This window comes from Stegodyphus dumicola, chromosome 1 (genome assembly GCF_044657685.1).
Source record: "Stegodyphus dumicola isolate Sdum_Otavi_A_Nest chromosome 1, ASM4465768v1".
In the NCBI taxonomy this organism is placed as follows: domain Eukaryota; kingdom Metazoa; phylum Arthropoda; class Arachnida; order Araneae; family Eresidae; genus Stegodyphus; species Stegodyphus dumicola.
Genome location: NC_140768.1, coordinates 392,744 through 412,603, shown reverse-complemented (window position 1 = coordinate 412,603; position 19,860 = coordinate 392,744). Strand labels below are relative to the sequence as shown.

The following is a 19,860-nucleotide window of genomic DNA, read 5'->3' as shown; positions in this document are numbered from 1 at the left end:
CTTATCTGCCTTCTCATTTCCAAGTATTTCAGCATGTGCGAAAACCCAACAGGGGAAGATTCTGTTAGGGAAAGATATTCGCAGAAGCATACTCCTAACGTCACTCAACAATGCCGCTCTTCTGACCAGTTCCTTGAAGAATCACTGAATCTTCTGGTTCTGTGTGTTAAATTGTTGAAGACGTAAACAACTGCTGCTACCTCTGCCGTGTTGTTGTCATGAAGTCGTCTAGACAAAACATGTCTGACAGTTTGGTCATTCATTTCACAAAATCTGCATTCAGAGCCTTTCTTCCTTTTGAAGCCCTCTGTATATATATTCAGATATGACGAATGAGGAGTGTTATACTCTAGGCTGATTGCTTCATCATGATCCGAAGCAGCTGCGTGTCCAAGAGTAACAGGTCAATGGTCCTTTAGTCCATAGCGTAATAATTCATAAACCACGAAGTAATAACCCACGTAGTCTTATAATGCTTGCAGTCCGTGTCAAAGCTGCCACTCTTCTGACCACTTGATCCAGGAGAGGGAGTCCTGACAAAACCTGTAACGAGTCAGCAAAGGTGGTTCAATATTTTCGAGACCAAGAGGAGTTATGTTTGCCCTTTGGATCCAAAGTAGCAGCTTTCTCGTATGGCAGGTAAGTCTAGATCCCCACACAGAGATTCCACATAAGATTACTTTTTGTGTTATGACTCGATAGCAGGCTTTCATCATCTCTGGAGAAATATCTCCGTGGTCTTTTCCAGAATATTGATTGAAGAAACCACTCTCTGTTTGATATTCTCGATATATGGTGCAAGCTGCACATATGAAAAACCACGAAAACGTTCAAGAAGTCAGCCAGATCTTCTGTAACCGAACCCAAGCAGCGTTCAGCGATTTTACCACTCGGCCGCTTTTCATGATAAATATTTTGTATAATTATACATATGAATGATACTTACTTACATTCTTAAAATGTCTTCTTGCACCAATGTAAAAATGCAAACTACTTCTTCAATGACTCGGCAGCCCTGGGTGGTCCCCTGGCCTTCTCCATGGCCTGGCTCTTCTTTACTTTCGCCAAGTGATTTCCAGTTTTTAACCTTTAAAGTATTAAGATCTTCTTCGACACAATCAATCGATCGATCTTAGCGGGATCTATATAAAAATATATATAAAAAATCTTTCTGCCCGGAGGTCAGAAAGATATTTGTGCAACAGCGACCTTGATTCATTCTAGCCAGATGGCCAGCCCAATTAAATCTGTAATTTGACGACTTTTATAATATCAGGTTGTTTGTAAATTTTATAAAGTTCTAAATTCGATCTTCCTCTCCGTGATCTTGGACTTCCCCAAGAATACAACGTAAGATGTTTCGCCCAAAATTTCCCAGAGCTTCCTCGTCGCGTAAAGTCAATGTCCAACTCTGCCATGCATAAGTCAAGACAGATCTTAGAAGACTTCTGTAAAGAAGCAATTTAATTCTTAATTTAAGAAAGCTGGATTTTAAATAACTCTTCAGGATATAAAAACAGCTATTTGCAGCAATGATTCTTTCATATTTCTGGGGCCAAGACATTTTTATTATCTATCTCCATTCCCAATTAAGTAAAACTGTCAACTTTTTCAAATTTACAACTGCCAATTTCGAAGTGACTAAGTTGTAAGTCAGACTTTAACGAAGGTAAATATTTAGTTTTATTTTAGTTTAAAAATAAATTTTGTTCTTCACTTTGTTCCAATGCCATGTTTGAGAGCCAGTGAGGTTGGGGCAATAATGCCGATTCCATCAGCATAATACATTATTTCAAGACTTAGTAAAAATATTTCCTCTAATATTGATCTTTGAACCTCTAATAACGTTTTCGAGTGCTATATTATAAGGTATTTCTCTCACTTTCCTAGCGTGCCTTCGTGGTATGGTGGTTATGCACGCTGGGCCGATATCCCAGAGGTCCGCGGTTCGATTCCCGGCGAAGGCAGTTGCTAATTTTTTATCTTGCTTGCTTCCGAAAAATCCTAATGTCTCTACAATATTAACCCTTTGACTGCTCAATTTGTGGAATGAAATCGCTTTCAAAATTGTGTTTTTTTTTTCTTCATATTTTAAATCTATAATTTATATATTTTCGAGAATTGAAAAATGCACTTTTTCTTTCTAGAAAATATCTTTTATATAGATTTTTATCATGAGAAACTTAAGCTGCCAGAAAAACCAATTTCAGATGTTATCACAAAAAAAAAAACTTTTTTTAAATAAATTTCAGTCGAATTACAGTTAATTTCTATTTATTGCATAACATAATAAAGTAAAATGTATAAAATTTACGAAAATATGAAGCGCTGAGGGGAAAATACCTTAGAAATGCAGTTTAGTATGATAGAGTTCAAAACAGGTTACAATTCATCACAGTCTTTGCACCAGATTCAATAAATCTAATTAATAATTATTAATTAATTATTAATCTAATCAATAAATATAATTAATAATTAAATAATTTAATTAAATAATCAAGATAATCACTGAACGTTTTCTAGCAGCCATTTCTGTAAGAAAAAAGCGGGAAAAAGTGAAGTTTAAGCGTGAATACCACGTGCCTTCAAATGTCGCAATTTAGTGGTCTGTTGGCGGAATATCTGAACAATATCTGTTGGCGGAAACGTAAAGTAAACGCCTAATACTGTATATAATTTATTTCTATGATTAAACGGGGAAAAAACGGAATGCGCTCCTCAATAAAGGAAGAAAAACATATGTCCGCGGAAATCGCGGGATGATCAGCCAGACGGTTAAACAGGAGGCATGCCAATGTCGCACTCCATTTTTTACCTCGTGCTGTTCTGTAACAGCTTAAGGTAAAAAATGGTTACAAGGTGTAAGCTCACACTTGTAACGTATTTTGCAGTATGTAACGAAATAGGAGATGAGCTTCTTATTAAAACATAAATTTTAATCTCAATTCACGGAGATAGATAATTTAAATACAGTTACGTCCGTTACAGCTTCACAATCCAGCTTACTGTTAGTTTCTTTCTCTATCAATTTTTCATACATCTACTCCTAATTAAAATCAGGATTACAATGAAATGTATGAACAATATTGACGTTAATTAGGTTTTAACTGGACATGGTAGGTTTCTGTTCTATTTCAACCGATTTAATCTGCAGGAAAATCAACTATGTAATACACTCATGTCCATAAATTAAGGATAATTTGGAGTCACGCAGAAATCGAATTCTAAAATAAATATATCACCTGTAAAATCAGTACACACATCTTTAAGAATGATATGCAAATTTCAGGAAGTAATCAGATGACACCGATGGTACGTCACAATGACGAGAGTGTAAGAGAGTGATATATAAGGAATGCAGGCAGAGAGGTAAAATTGTTCCCAGGCGCTTTATAAGCATTTCAGTGCAATAACCGAATAGTTATGACACAAAGGACGCATTTGGATGATTTTTGACGTGGTAGAATTATCGGCCGACTGGAATGTGGGCGTACCCAACTGGAAGTATCAGACGAAGTTGGAATTGCCCAGAGTGTCATCTCCAGGCTTTGGCAACGATTCCAAGATGATGGTAATATGAGTAGACGTTACAGCACAGGTCGCCCCAGGGTTACAACGCCGAATAAGGACCGTTATTTGGCAGTTACTGCCAAAAGAAACAAGCGGAGCACAGCCTCAGACCTTTCTCGTTAGCTCTCTTCAGCCACTGGTACGACAATTTCATGGCAGACCGTGTACAGACGCTTAGGGCAGATTGGTCTATATGCTCGTAGACCTTTCAGATGCGTTCCACTTACTGTCACTCACTGTAGCCTGCGGTTAGCCTGGAGTAGAGAGCATGCACCCCAACAGTGGGCTTGTGTGATGTTTTCCGACGAGTCCAGGTTTAGCTTGCAGTCTGATTCTCGCCGGACTTTAATATGGAGAGCTCCAGGTACCTGTTACCACCAAGAAAAAATCATTGAACGACACCGTTACGGTGGTGCAGGAGTGCTCGTTTGGGGTGGAATTATTCTGGCTTCCTGAACTGACCTGCATGTTCATATTGGAACCATGACAAGCCAAATCTATCGGGACGTCATTCTGGAAGAACATGTATGTTTGTTTCGGGGCACCATGGGCGCACAATTTGTGTTTATGGATGACAACGCCCGTCCTCACCGTGCAAACATCGTAAGCGAATGCCTTCAATCGGAGGATATCACCAGTATGGACTGGTCAGCATTCTCACCGGCTTGAATCCAGTACACCACGTGTGTTACATGCTTGGCCGACGAGTTGCAGGCCGTCAACCTCCTCCTACATGTCTACCGGAACTTCGGAGAGCATTGCTTTTTGAGTGGTGTAATATCCCCCAAGATCGGATCGATAATTTGATACTCAGCATGCCTAGGCGTTGTACGGACTGTATTGCATCGTCTGGGAGACATACAATGTATTAACAATCATACCAACCATGTAATATTGTTTTTTTGTAAAAAGGTTTTTTTTTTTTTTCTAATTTGCTCCAGGGAGAAAAATCGCTAATTTTTATAATAATATCAAACATATAGCATCTTTTTTGGCTCTTTACCTTTTGTTTAATAAATAAGCTCTACAAATAAGTCAAAGTTGTTTTGCTTCTAACTCTTCCTTTGCCTGATTTTGCATTATCCTTCATTTATGGACATGAGTGTATGTAATAGTTGTCAGGTTGATGGTGATTCTAGGCATTTTGTGGTTGATTGTAGTTTAACAGCCCCTATTATATACTGATTTTCAATGTACTAAGTGCCATTAATTTTAAAGATTTTAAATCATATACTATTGCTCTAATGAAGTTTATCAATGAAAATAGGGCACTTGTTGGAATCTTCTCTTAAAACTGAATTCTGTTTACTGAATAAAACTGAATATGGATTTTAGATTGCTCTATGTTGTGAATTTGTGTTTATAGTTTTTGTTAGTTTGTAATTTTGTGTTAGATGTGCTTACATATTTTTAATTTCGTAATTTTGTTTCTTGTTTGGGAGTAGCTGGGTTACTGGCTGCCCTCGTTTGTGGAGAGACGGGGCCCCTTTTTTGAGCTACGGTGACACTCGTGTCCAGGTGGGCTGAAGAGAGCCTCCGATTTTTATAATTTTTACATCTACTACAGGTACCTACAGAATAACAATTTTTAAACATTATCTGACGTTACTCAGTAATGGTTACACGATGCAAATATGGCGTTGCCACTCCAATATCAAGGAAAATAAATATAATTATTTGTTAAATAAAATATGTCACCCTGCTAGCATACTTGAATTATGGTTTCTTTGTGAGTCAAGGCTACAAGTACAACAAGTTTTTCTGGAATTTTCAATTCATGCATTGCTTTTATGAGAAGTTTTCTGTTAATGCAATCATATGCTGTTCTAAAATCGATAAAACGTTTGTGAGTCTCGATTCCAAAGTCTCTACATTTTTCCAGGATCTGTTTTTAAGCTGAAATTTTTCTCAGTTGTATACAAAAAAGCATACAGTGAGTGTTTATTTTTTCCATAGCTCTGATAGTGGATGGAATGGGCGTCAAAGCCGCAGCAGTGAAGGAGGATATCGGAGCCATCGACGGTATGGTGCACATAATCGACAGACTTTTAGGAATATGCCCTATCAAACCGTCTTCTTAAAACTGCAGTCGGATCCAGATCTCTGGTAAGTTTTTCCTCTGGAACTAAATGGCAGCATGCAACTAAGATTTAGCGGTCTTCATAACATCAAAAGTTCAAGTGTGCCTGAATATGCGAATTTCTCATGACTAGTCACTTAGTCTTTAAGATTTTTGATTAACCCTTTCCGGCACGCTACCTTTTAAAGTTGGAGTTTTTATAAAAGAAAAAAGGTTATCAGTCTAATTAGGCCTAGCGGAGTGCACAAGTAAAATTTTGTGAAGACTGCGCTTATCTTTTAATTCTGTGGGTGTGCCCAAACTGGGCACATTGATTGAATAGAGCTTCGAAAAGAGTGCTCAAACGAACATTGTTGTCAATGAACTGACCGATGAGATGCGGAGAAACAAAGAATACAGACTCTCAGTTGTTCTAGATTATCGGTGAACCCTGTCTGGACACACCTAGGGTTCGCCGTTTGATTTTAGACAAGATTTTAAGGTAAAAATTTAAAACTAATACAGAATAAGAAGATTAGCATACTGCCAAAATTAACATAGAAATTTCTTTTCAAACAATTCCTTTTATACCCTAAAAAATCTGGAAGATTTCTTTGAAGAATGAGGGTCTTAAAAAATTAAACATGGCTAAAATATATGGACTGGTTTGTGTTGAGCTGCCATGTACTATAAATAAAAAGAAGGTTCAGAGTAACCTATAAATCGTTTTTCATTCAATTTTCTGTGCGTACAGAAGGAAATTTTTAGGTGTGTCCAGACCGGACACACTGTGTTGCAAAGGGTTAATGTATCCACCGATTAATGCGATCGCGATTAATTTTATCATTCAGGTATTGTTATCGAATAGCTGAAATCCCACTCGTTTGTATGCGAAAAACACATCATCAAATTTTTCAGAATGGGTTTTTAAAATGAGGTAAAATCATTCAATAAGTTCGATATAAATTGCCAGAGACAGGCGTATGTTGCTAAAGAAACAATCAAGATGCTAAGCAGCTTTCGTTTTGATTTACTATCTGCAAAGGAGCTTGTTTTCTAGGATTAAGATCTATTGGATTACTCGGAATAAGGAAACTGAATTCTAGACGACCTTGTTTTTTCGCGCCAAAATGTCTGAAAACTATTTTTCATTTTACTTATACGAAGCAAAGGAAGTTTTGTAATCACGAAAACTTCCGGGTATCATATTTCAAGGAAAATATCCATTTTGACCGCTATCGAATTTTTCGATCGATGTTTTTGAGTAACACCTGTACATAAGGACAGAATAAAGAACTCTTTTCCCCCAAACGAATTATAAAACTCATTCAAAATGAATTCAGAAGAGGTTTTTTTCGTGGGGTCTGTACGTACGTATGTATCTCGCATAACTCATAAACGAGTACGCTCAGAACGTAGAAATTTTGTACATAGAATTGCTATAATATGTAGATGCGCACATCCCTTTTTGGTTGCTGTCGGCCGCGCCAAAGATATATAAATATAAATTTAGTTAATAAATAATTTTTAAATCTAACTAAAATTCTGACTAAAAAGTGTTTTAAATTTTTCATGGTTTTAATTGAATTCTGTTCCTTGGAGACGGTATAGGAAAAGTATTCTTATTATAAATTATTCGTTTATTACTTTGAAGCTTTAGCAGAGGTCATAGGCCTTTTATTTTGGTCTTTACTTTTATTTAGAATATATATACTCGCTCTATTACTCTTCTCAGGGAGCTCAATTTTTTATTCTGATATGTTGGTAAATTGTGCACTGTGTTTGCTTTAAAAATTATTAAATTATGTTGTTAAATTATGTCGGTTAAGGTTTTTTATGCCTTTAGATAACCTACATGTTATCGGTGTAGAAATATCAACAATTTAAAAGTTGTTTAATTGTGGCTAAGCCTAAATTTTTAACCATAGCAGCTTTATTTGTTTACATTTGAAACTTAGCAGAATAGTGAATTAAGTTTTTCTACACCGTGAGTGTCTTTTTGCGGAGTGGCACCAAAAGGAAACTTTTAGTTTTGTGCACCCAAAAATCTGCCTTCTTGCCTGCTGGCCGCCGAATGGCTTGTTTTTGCGTAGAAACTCTAATTTTAATTATAATTTTCTTTATTGTATTAAGTGTATTTGGTGTTTTATGTTTTTCTATGTCTTTCAGTTTTTAATGAAAAATCTTTTGAGATTTTATGTGTTTTTTCCTTGCCACGAAGTGCGAACTGTATTAATTGAATGAGAAATATATCTCTAATGAAATATGTTCTAAAATGAACTGTAGAAAAAAGGCGTATATTTTAATGTTACGTACAAGGTTGATGTGGTGTGCACATCAGCATTTTTTAAAATGAAGTAAAATCACGAAATAAGTCCGACAGAAATTGCCAGAGACAGAAGTATATTGCTAAGCTATTAAGTAAGCTATTAAGTCCCCATGCAGTTTCGTTTTGATTTATCATGTCCGAAGAAGCTCGTTCTTCAATATTTAGAAACATCTGTTGGATTACTCGGAATAAGGAAACGTAATTTTAGGTGACCTTGTTTTTTCGCGCCAAAATATCCGAAAACTAAGTACTAAACTACTTTTTTCTAAGTATGGAAAAAAAAAATTCAAGTATCAGCATCAACGGCAGAAGGACATCTGCCAGCCTTTTCCTGAAATAAGCATTATGGGATAAATTTTCTGAAGAAGAAAATGAAGAATTTTTTAATGTTCTACAACTACAAAGATTATTAATACAGTAAAAATATTATAGAATAAATTTGTAGGATTCCCTGTCCTTTGTCTAAGATGAACGTCGAGGAACCTAGCGAGTGATCACTGAGTTCAAACCGATGTAGACTCGAGAAGGGGTAAAATACTTTTTTATTCTCTCAAATAAGAATAACAGTCGGCCCCTTCTCGAGCTTAAATATAAGCCTCTACTCGGGCTGTAACTCAGAATAAGAAATAACTAAAATCAACTAAACGAGACTTAGAAGAGGCGAGTCACAGATTGTCTAAGATGAATGTCGAGGAACCTAGCGACTTATTGCTGAGTTCAAACCACTAAAGATATAGTCTCGAGAAGGGGTAAAATACCTTTTTATTCACTCAAATAAGAATAACAGTCGGCCCCTTCTCAGGCTTACAGAGCCCGAGAAGGGGTCGTAACTCTCTACTCGGGCTTAACTCAGAATAAGAAATAACTAAAATCAACTAAACGAGACTTAGAAGAGGCTAGATACAATTATATAACGTAGTTGGCTCTTAAATTAAACTAGCCTCTTAATATCAAAAGGCATGCATAATACGGCCGAGCCTAACAGCGTGAAAAGTGAGTTAGAAGGCTAAGTCACTCTTCACGCTGCCACTAAGGACTCTTAGCACTCTCTATCGAAGTAAGTTGAATCTTCCTTAAATGCCTCTTCTAACTCATTTGCATTCAACGCGATTCTAAAACTCCTTCGAGATATTTTATTATAAATTTCCACTTACCCTTAATAAAACGCATTTTGAAGCTTTTCGTAATTTTTACACAACACTACTTTTTCAATACTGGAAGTGCATTTTCCACTCACATAATATAAAAATTGTTTACATACATCACTGGTTTTGTTGTTATTTTGTTGTTTATCGTTAGAAAAAGTGCATTTTCCACTCACATAATATGAAAATCTTTTATATACATGATTGGTTTTGTTGTTATTTAGTTGTTTAACGTTAGAAAACTTCCTTTTTGATGTAATATAAAATCTGAAGATCTGATTCAGATTTTTTTTCTTTTTTATCGCTTATAATAAATATGCCAAATTACAAAACTCGCCAATATATAAATTCACGTCTATTCTAGGAAATTTTGAGCAGGCATGCTTAGAAATATATCTACTTTAAGATGAGGGTAAGAATTTTATAGGCTATAATTCAAAATTCTTTTCGAAACATTTATAAAAATTATTTAAAAATACAAATTTTAAAAATAAATCATAAAAAAATGGGCGAATTTTATTTGGAAGGAAACTACATTTCGAATCTGTAATGAACGAATATCTGTAACGAATCCATAATATTATTTGCTGTTGATCTTCACTCCAGAATTACTTCGTAATTTTATTTTAAACAACAGTATTATAATTCCGTTTGCGCTTGTTTAACTTGCTAGTCTACTATTGAATTCTTTTCTTAAATTCATTCTGTTATGTTTCTCATTAAAACTGTAGTTCTGTCTTTTCATTTAATTTGCAAAATCATACCCTTTTGTTTTATGCAGTTCCATTCGCTTGAGCAAATTAAATTAAGGTGAAAATATTTAAGTTAATTACCAGTAAAACAGTAAAAGGTATTTGTGGAGGAAAGTAGTATCGAGAAAATTCATCCAATAAAGTTTCCAGTTGAAAAATAAATATTTGAGGTAAGAAAACATTCGGTAGAAACTGAAAGTTATTAAATATTTGTTGGCGAGTCTAGCTTATTCAACTTAACGGAAGCTATGTTAAACATCTGAAGCTTATTGAAAATACCTGGAAGGAGTTTAGACTTTGGAAGATGTTATCTATGTTGCTTATTTATTTCTAAAGGAGTCATTAAATCGTAATATTCAAAATTAATTTTGAACTATATGTGAATAGTATTTGAAAGATAATTATTAAAATTATTTGAAAGATAATTAAATATTGATTGATGTGTCTCGCTTATTTAAGGGGACTGATACACCTTAAAACCCATACGATGTTCGAATAGGCGACTGTTGCAAGAATTGGGATAACTTATTTATTTTAAAAGCAATTACTACCAACGTTTTGCAGCTGACTACATAATATAGCTGCTTCCTGAAATAGTAATCAGAAAGTTTGTGTTGCCACAAATATTTTTATAATTTAATCCGCTTTGCGACAACATTTTTCGCCATGTTTTAAACATTCTGTTACATAATTTAATTACATATTTAATATATAGCTTTTATAACATTTGGAAACTACTGTGAACCTAAAATTCTAAACATTCCATTTTAAATTTTAATTTTATTTTGAGTTGAGTCTATAAAATGTATTTTATTAACAAAATTTGTAATGTTTTGGTCCATAACATTTTTCAATATTAAAATATTCATCAGATTGTTGGTTCAGTTCGAAAATAGTGCCATATAAAGAATTCCATCGAATCTCAAGTACGTACCATTATCCATTTTTAAAATATCATGCGCGCAAGGTGGAAACATGGCGAAATATTTTGTCACAAAGAGAATTAAATTACAAAAATATTTGTGGCAACACAAACTTTCTGGTTACTAGTTTCCAAAGCAGCTATATTATGTAGTCAGCTGTAAAAAGTTGGAAGTAATTGCTTTTAAAATAAATAAAATATCCCAATTCTTGCAACAGTCACATATTCGAAGATCATGACAGGTTTAAGGTGTATGAGTCCCCTTAACTTATTGGAAGCTATGTTAAACACTTGAAGCTCTTCTAACTTATTGAAAATACCTGGAAGACATCCAGGCCTGGAAAGATGTTATTTATGTTACTTAATTATTTATAAAAGAGTCTTAAACCGTAATATTCAAAATTCGCTTTGTGCTATATATAAAAATTATTTGAAACACTTAACATTCTGACAAAAAATACCACCTCTAAAGAAATCGAAGATAACTTCAAGAATTTAATTTTCTTTTATTGTGCAAAATTACTTCAAATTTCCTTTCAAATTAAACAAATAATACTAATATGCATGAGATATATATTATTGCCGTGTTAAATATTTATTCTTCTTCTCAAGTAAGATTCCACTAAAAGAATTTTTATTCTAGCTCAGATCTGTATCGTGACGCTCTCGGCTCTGGTGTGTAAAATACACGAACCCGGTTCTTAACATCTATCGAAGTGGATAAGTGACAGCTTGTCCTTCAAACTCTTATTTCTACAAACTCTGCACCTTTCGGAGTGTGTATAAACGAAAAATTAAAAATTCCACCATTTTGGAATAGGGTTCTCCATGGGCGTGAGCAGCTCGGGAAGCCCTCTTCTCTTTTTTAATATGGGGTGAAGCTATATGATGAGCTGTGTAGTGCGATTAAGGAAGATCCGCGCAGCAGGTACACAATACATTACATTTCTGCATATGAGGAAGGTTATTCGAAGGGGCATTCGATTGCTATTACTTGGCTTTTCTCGCTTGAATAAGATTTTTCAAAGGGTCAGAGGATGTCCTTGAAAGATCGCTGGAATTCTGAAAATATCAAAATCCGTGTATTGTATTTTTGCGTTTCTACGGATTCGTGGATTAGGATTTGAGGATTACAAATCCTTGTATTTACTAAATTCAGTTTCTGATTCGTATCAAATCCATGCAGTATGTACTTAAATTCAATTTGTGAATTGTTTTACCCCCCCCCCGAAAAAAACGATCTCCAGAACTGTGGTTTTGGGCGAGGTGTCAGTGATATTTATCAATAATAATATTTTGAAAATTAACATAATTTCTGATTGAGAGTGATTACAAATTGTATTATATATTGTATCAAAAGCAGCAAATCTAATTCCAAAACGGAGTTCTTATGAAGTGCTTATGTGTATTATATTGATGTGTAAAATAACCATAGTTGTTTGAAATAATCTGCATTGATTGTTCTTTATTAAATAGCACCAGATATTTATCCTCTGAATGAATTTGTTGCATTACTTAATGTAATTCAGAACATTTTCAATGTAACGTTTTTGCTACTAATATATTGATACTGTTTTGTTTTCCCAAGTAAATGCATGTATATCTTGCATTGTTTGTTGAGTACTGTAGATACAATGTAATTATTTGTAATTTGCATGAAATTATTGCACAGGATGTGCAGATGATGCAAAACAAAATGATGCATTTTTATTTCTCACTTACACATAAGAAATGGCTTTTACTAAGCATGTCCTTTACACACAAGAAAGCTTTAAAATGTGATACGTTACACCCAAGAAAGCTTTAAAATGTAGTACGTTTAAGGTGTGATACGTTACACCCGAGAAAACTTTAAAATGCGATACGTTACACACGACACATTACACCAAAATGTGCTACGTTCATTTGCATATAAATATGCATCTTCTGAATCTGTGTTAAGAGAATTTAAGCAACAAAAAATAACAAAAATCGAGAAGAGCTAAACCAGAGGTTCTCAACCAGAGGAGGAAAAGGGAGAATTCCTCAGTTTCAGGGGGAGGAGTGCAAACAACCTTCTATTCACCAGCTATGTACCCTACCTGACATTGAAAATGTAACAGCAAGAAGGAGTGGCCCGAAAATTATGCAAATTTCAGGTAGTTGCACGTCACCGAGTTCTGCGAAATGAGCGGTTCTCCAGCGCACGTTGAAGATATAACGCAAGTAACCTGCAGAATGTTCCATTTTCGTGCCATTAAATTTCTGCCGGGAAAGTTATCGTAGAAAATTTGTTCTTCTCTCAGAGGACGCGTGTAATGACAGAGAATGCCAGGCCGTCTTTAACAGAGGCAGTTCTAGCAGACAGACGATTTCAGAGGGGCATGGTTATTGGTCTAAGAAGACCAGGTTGGTCCAAATCGCAGATGACACACACCTGGACGCGCCCATAGTGCTCCGGCTGTGACGACGATGGTTAGAACAAGGAAATGTGGCACGTCCAAGGGGTGCCGGTGTAGCCAGAGTGACGTCAGCGCCTGTGGATCGAAACAGTTGCCCACAAGTGTCGACGCACCCGCAAGCCATTTGTACTTCTATTCAGCAGCATGTTCAAGACACCCAGAATGTTCATATTTTTCTCGAAATGTTTCTCACTCTACCAGTCATTACGACAAACTTACATCCACCTTCACGTATTAAGTGCTATCAGGTATCGCAATGTACGTTTACATGTCCCAGAGATACATTCAAGTTTTAAAATAATAACGGATTTTAAAATTATTATGCAATACATTACAAAACAAATTTACGTATTGCTAAGAGAAATATCAACAGAAAGGTACACTGCGCACAAAAAAGGGGGGACAGTTCTATATCTTCCGTTCTACTGGGCTGATCGACGAAATTCAAAATGCGTTTTTGTCTCGAAATCGCGACTTTGGATATATATTAGATTTATATATGGTATTGTTCTGACATAGGTATTTTGACACAAAATCGGATTTTTCTGAAATGACAAGCCAATTGTTTTCTATATTTCGCTTCTTAATTTATAGCAATCTATTTTTTCCCTTTTTTTCATTGCACACGAGCGGGGAAAAATAGTCATCGTTCATACTTTTAAATAATTCTAACTAAGTCTTAAACCAAATTTGGCGTTATTATCGCTTATAACAAATATGCCAAGTTTCAAAACGCGCCAATATATAAATTCGTGTATGTTTTAGGAAATTTTGAATAAAAAAACTCTAATTTTTTGCATGTATGCTTAAAAATACATCTTATTTAAGAAGATATTAAAAATTTTATAGGTTGTAATTAAAAATGTTTTTGAAAAATTTATAAAAGATATTTAAAAATACAAATTTTAAAAATGAATCATAAAAATGGGCAAATTTTATTTGGAACGAAACTAAATTTCGAACTGTTGAAGAAGGAATTAAGTAAGTTTAATAAAAGAGACATATTAATAAATATATATCAAATTCAATTAACATTGAGAGGAGCTAGAATTTTGAGAGCTAATTTTTGAAAAACTTCTCACGCGATTTTTATAAAACTTGCCAGTTTGGCATAATTTGAGTCGTTGAATCGAAACATGGAAACAAATTGGCATGTCATTTGAGAGAAAGTCCGATTTTGTGTCAGGATAGCTATATAAGAACAATGCTAAATATAAATCTAATGAGTATCCTAAATGGAGCTGCGAGACATAAAAAATGCAAGTTGAATTTCCTCAATCGGCCCATACAACGGACGGGACATGTAGAACTCTGCGCCCCCCCCCCTTTTTTTTTTTTTTTGAGCAGTTACTAAGCAATGCAATTTGCATTCACTTTGTTAATTGTAATATGCCTGCCTTTAATTCACATCTTTTTGTGCTGCATTCAGGAGTGAGCAATATATCCCGTTAGTTGAGTAAGGAATGTGCATGCACCCTGCTCACTATAGTTATTTCAATTGTATTGTTGAATGTTTAACATTTCTTGTTATTTGCAGCAGAATAGTTCTTGTTTCAATGTAGAGCAGTCAGATTAATTCCGTAGCACCTTTTTTTTTTTTTTTTTTTCTATTAGTCGTTTTTAAAAGTGGTTCGAAAAATTATTTAGTATCCTCTTACGTAAACTTTTTTTCCTTATAAATAAACATCTTTCACATAATATGAATAGCTAATATAGCCACGCATGTGCATTGAGTTACAAATACACATTTTTTAGTTTGTATATTTTATATCTAATTCTTGAAGCTGATTCGTGAAATATGAATTCTTAGTACTACAAAAAGGAAACTCGAATCTTACATTTTCATATTATATATGTTACCGGCAGAGTATAAAATCAGGCATTCTGTAGAATGCCTAGGCGGTTGTATATAATACCTATAACTAGCCGGCAATGAACTATTCATATTTCCTGGCTAGCCGGCAATGAACTATTCATATTATACTATGAAAATATTCATATTTTATACACTTCCTAGGCATTCTATGGAATGCTAAATGACAAAATGGCAAAGTAGGAAATACATTTCCGATTCGTTTCGAAGAACCGAAACTACTTACAACTAGAAGTTAATAAATGATGTATAATAGCCAATACGACCACTCAGAAGAAACCACAGGACTACTGGCCCCTGAATCGCTAGGATGGGATGTTTGTGGAAGGCAAAAGTACATTCATTAATTCTGTTAAAGAAAGCATCAGTACTATACAGTACTACGTCACGGACGCCGAGTTATTTCCCATACTTCATAAAAGCACATTTGAGTACTGGGAACGGACGAGGCCACAGAATGTTGAAAGAACTTTCCACCAAATACAAAAATGTTACACGTCATGACACTGAGCTTGTAGAGTCATTAGGTTAATTGGAAGCAGAAAAGATGAAAAATATGCAACCGCCTTCGCCGGGAATCGACCCACGGACCTCTGGAATACCGGCTCAGCGTACAGAACCACTACACCACGAAGGCACGCTAGGGAAGTGGGAGAAATACCTTATAAGCTGTGCAACCACCTTTGTGAGCCCTGCCAGAAGAAACAAAAAGGTATTAATAACCTTTTTGTTTAAATACCTTTTTGTTTAATAACCTTTTTGTTAAAAGGTAAAGGTTCTGTTTGTGAAACTTATGACTATTTCTGAAATTAATTTCCGTTGTCAGGTAGATTGTTGTTTTCCTGATTCCCAGTCTCGGCCAGATAAAAAATAGAAATTTATAATGTTGTATCAAATTCATCTCACTACTTTTTTACGTATTTTGAATGATAGATTTTTAATGGGACTCTTTCATTACTTTTTCAAAATAACATTTGTACTTTTGAGGAATGAACATCTTTTAATAAAGATCATTGTCATTCTATAGAGAGCTTAGGTATTATATACAGTGTCTAGGGAAAGTATGCAGTTCTTCAGATGACATAATTTTTGTGCATTGAATTATAAAATGAATGAAATGTAACGCTGTTAAGCAACCTAGAGCCAGAGTAATGGTAAATAAATACTGAATTTTAAAGAGTACATTTATTTTATTGTGGTTTATGCGCTATCGACGAAGTAAATTCAATTCAATTCAATTAAACGAAATGCAGAAAAAATGCGTATAGTTTAATATTTACAAGGAAGTAATGTGGTGTACACATCAGATGTTTCCTTTGAAATGCCCGAAAAGTATCCATCTTTCTTCACAGTATTTATTTTTGCAAATTATCCCGGTCCAGATTTTCCAAATAGCTAGCCAAAAAGCCTTTGCAAGCATCAACTTCATCTAAAGGATGATCCATGCTTACTGCATTATTTGCGAGAACTTCATTAATACTTTCACTCGAAGCTTCAATTTCAGAAAATGTTCATTCATTGCTGTATATCCAAATAAAAGGTTTTGTTCCATCAAAACTTCTTTCCCATGCCTCAGTGTCCGAAAGAATGTGTCGTAAAATGTTGTCAGCTCTTGTGGGCTCGTATTAATATCATTTGAGTGTATTCCGGACTTTTAAAATTTGAACACATAAGCGGGAAAATCTGAATAACTGGCTGGGACATCATCAGACGGGGTCAGTTCCAGTCAAAAGAGAACGTCTAGGTAAGCCTTATGATATTCCAAGTCTTCCGTCAATTTAGCTAATATCTTAATTTTCATAGGAAAAACTAATATTTAAATAACAATGTTTCGTTACGTAACAATGTTCTGCTAACAGTGTTCTGTTAATAGCATTTTGTTCTTTGTGTTTAAACGAATAAATATTTATTTAAATATTGACTTAGTCAATGTCTCTATATTTAGCTTCTCAGCTAATATCTTAATTTTCGTCTAATATTTAAATAAAAAATATTTAAATTTTGTTAATGTTTGTTTAGCTTTCGGGAAAGCTAATATTTAAATAACAATGTTAACAGTGTTCTTTTAATATTATTATGTTTTATGTGTTTAAATGAATGAATAAATATTTATTTAAATAGTGACTAAATATTTATTTTAATATCGTTTGAATTTAGGTGAACTATTGTTGGAATGGGAAGGTCGTCAAGCTCGTATCGTCCGCCCCAGATGTGCAAACTGTCAATGGCGTCATACATGTGATCGATCGTGTAATGATGATGAGGCGTGATCTTACCAAATCGGGTGCTCCCATGGGTCCACTTAGCAGTGGCTTCTTATCCATCATTCTAGCTTTTTTTTCAGTCGCCATATTTTTCTGAAGACCAACGCATGGTAGAAAGAATAAAGGAACACATTAATAAGGCAACAAAAACTGCTGTCAAACACTTACTGTGTTTAAGTAAAAAAAAAGAAAGATTTTTGCAAAAAACTTTGTGAAATGTGCATTTTAGAAGAAGAGGCGATTTCTGTGCAGTCTTGTGTTGTTTTATTGTGCACGAACCTTAAACGTCTTCAGACTGATGGCAGAAAATGTATTACAAATTCACGAACTGAAGTGCAACAATGTAAGAAAATGTTGTATGTTTTGCGAGAGGATATCATTGATTCAGAAATTTGCTTATAATTCATAGAAAGCTAGTAAAGTGATATCATAGAAAAGTTTTTGAGCACTTTTGGATAGAATTAATCAAACGCGTTAAATGGAGAAGTGTAAAATTTATTACAACGTTCAAACTAATTTTTTAATTACAGTTCTGATTTCGAAATTTGTTGTCGATGTACAGCTTTTGTTATCATTATCTATAAGAGGAGAAAGTTACCATTCCAGAATACTTGGAATTTTGTAGGAATACTTCATGAATCCTCTACTACGATTCTTAGGTACTTTACAAAATTTTAAACTTGTTATTATTATTGTATATTAACCTAACACAAAAATTGTTTGTTTAAGAAATGTTAAACAAACAAGCGTTCATGGCAAAGCGATACGCAGATTGAAGTGTGTCGAAAACTATTTAAACTATTTTATTAATAACAAATTCTATGTTTTGTAGAATACAATCATTAGAGTCATAGTTTGCTTATTAAAAATGGCATCACGCAGCTGCTTCAAAAATTATCATTAGATTAAATGATTTAAAAACAAAGGGATTTTATATATTATAGTATGCCCATATTATACTTATAAATTATAACTCGGATGTTAATTGAGTTAAAAGTACACGAGAATATAACTTCTTGAGTTCTACTTTCAAAAGCTTTGCTAGCGAAACTAATTAAAATTAATGAATTAGAACTGTTCTACGAGACCATGTTGTTTAATGTAGCTTCTTACTTGCATATTGTAGTAAATTGTTCCCCCCAAAAAGACTGTTATTCTTGTGATACTAAATCATATTATTTGCAATAATATTGTTGCGTGCGTAGGGGTTCGTTACGAAATGAATGCACAAGTCCGATGAAAAATGAACAAAAATTTATTATTATCACAACAATCACAACAAATATGCTTAAATTTCCTGAAGTATTTGTGCAGTATTACAATATCTCACCGTAGTTATCTTTTAACTACTCAAACGTGCAAGAGAACTTAATTCAAAACAGCTAGAGAAAGCTAATCCGCGAATTCGCTACAGTCAACAAGAGCAGTTTTCTAAACAAACTCTTAAAACAACAACAAACTAACTAATCACTCACATTCACTACGAATTGAGAAGTTGTACTCCTTTTATAAGATTTTTAAATCGCGCGAGAGAATTTTCTGGAACTTTCTCGAAATCAAAAAGAGATATTTATTAAATGTTAAATGCACGTGCTCTTGTATTTTTAATTTTTCCGGCTTAGCTTTCTCATAATATTCGTCATGCGCTGCACTGCACGGGGAATAAAACAATTTAATTTATAATTCGACTAACATTAGCTACTTAAATACCAAATCCGTAACAATATTATTATTACTTCTGTAGCGAGATATTTTTTGTATATATGTAACGAAGAAACACACCTTTGTTGAAATCCTTCATAACACACTCTGCTGTTTTGTCAGTTTGCAGTAATATATGCTTGAATGTTAATGTTTGACCAATGTATGGAAATGTTGTAAATCTTTTTGTAAATGGATATAAATGAAAGGACCACTTCGGTTCACAAAATACTACAGCAAGGAAAAATTGTGACTTGCTTTAATCTTTCGTATTTCTCTGCGCAGTTGGAATAGGTGGCACTATATGGGTGCTACCGATTTCGTAGCATATCGTATTGTTATGGTTACTGTTTAATTACAAAATTGTTCGTGATTATTATCGCACAATGAACCATTTACTATAGGTATTAGGATGTGAACGAAACTTTGTTCGTTATGGTCCTCGTTCCCCCCTCCCTTACTGTGAATTAATAAGATTATAAATCCGGTATTTTAGAGCAAGAATTATTTGGAAAGCGACTTTTCCTTAATTTTTTGAACTTGTATTATAGTTGCGAATTTCATGATTGATATGACTTTTTTCTGCTAAATGAATTAGAGAGATTCTGATTTAAATTACTCGTTTTTAAACCATTCACTGTTATGTAATAAATAAATGATTCTTTTCTAATTGCAGAACTTCTAAGGTTTTTAAATTGCGAAACTTATATAATATGTATTTCTCTTTCGGAAGTTTATAAAACGTTTTCGGCACATATTGGCATTTTAAAACAAAAAACTAAATTATATAAATTAGTAATTTTT

The 19,860-nt window shown here is 34.1% G+C and overlaps 1 long non-coding RNA gene across 4 annotated transcripts in view; it reads left to right on the top strand.

Moving 5' to 3' along the window:
- Nucleotides 1–17,795, top strand: part of LOC146999032 (uncharacterized) — a 56,853-nt gene extending 39,058 nt beyond the window's left edge. For 3 of the 4 annotated variants that reach the window (XR_015039952.1, XR_015039936.1, XR_015039946.1), the window contains exons 3-4: nt 5,527–5,676; nt 17,249–17,795. This is a non-coding gene — a long non-coding RNA (uncharacterized LOC146999032). The remainder of the gene's footprint in view (nt 1–5,526; nt 5,677–17,248) is intronic. The other variant, XR_015039942.1, reaches the window with a different exon arrangement.
- Nucleotides 17,796–19,860: the final 2,065 nt, after the last annotated feature.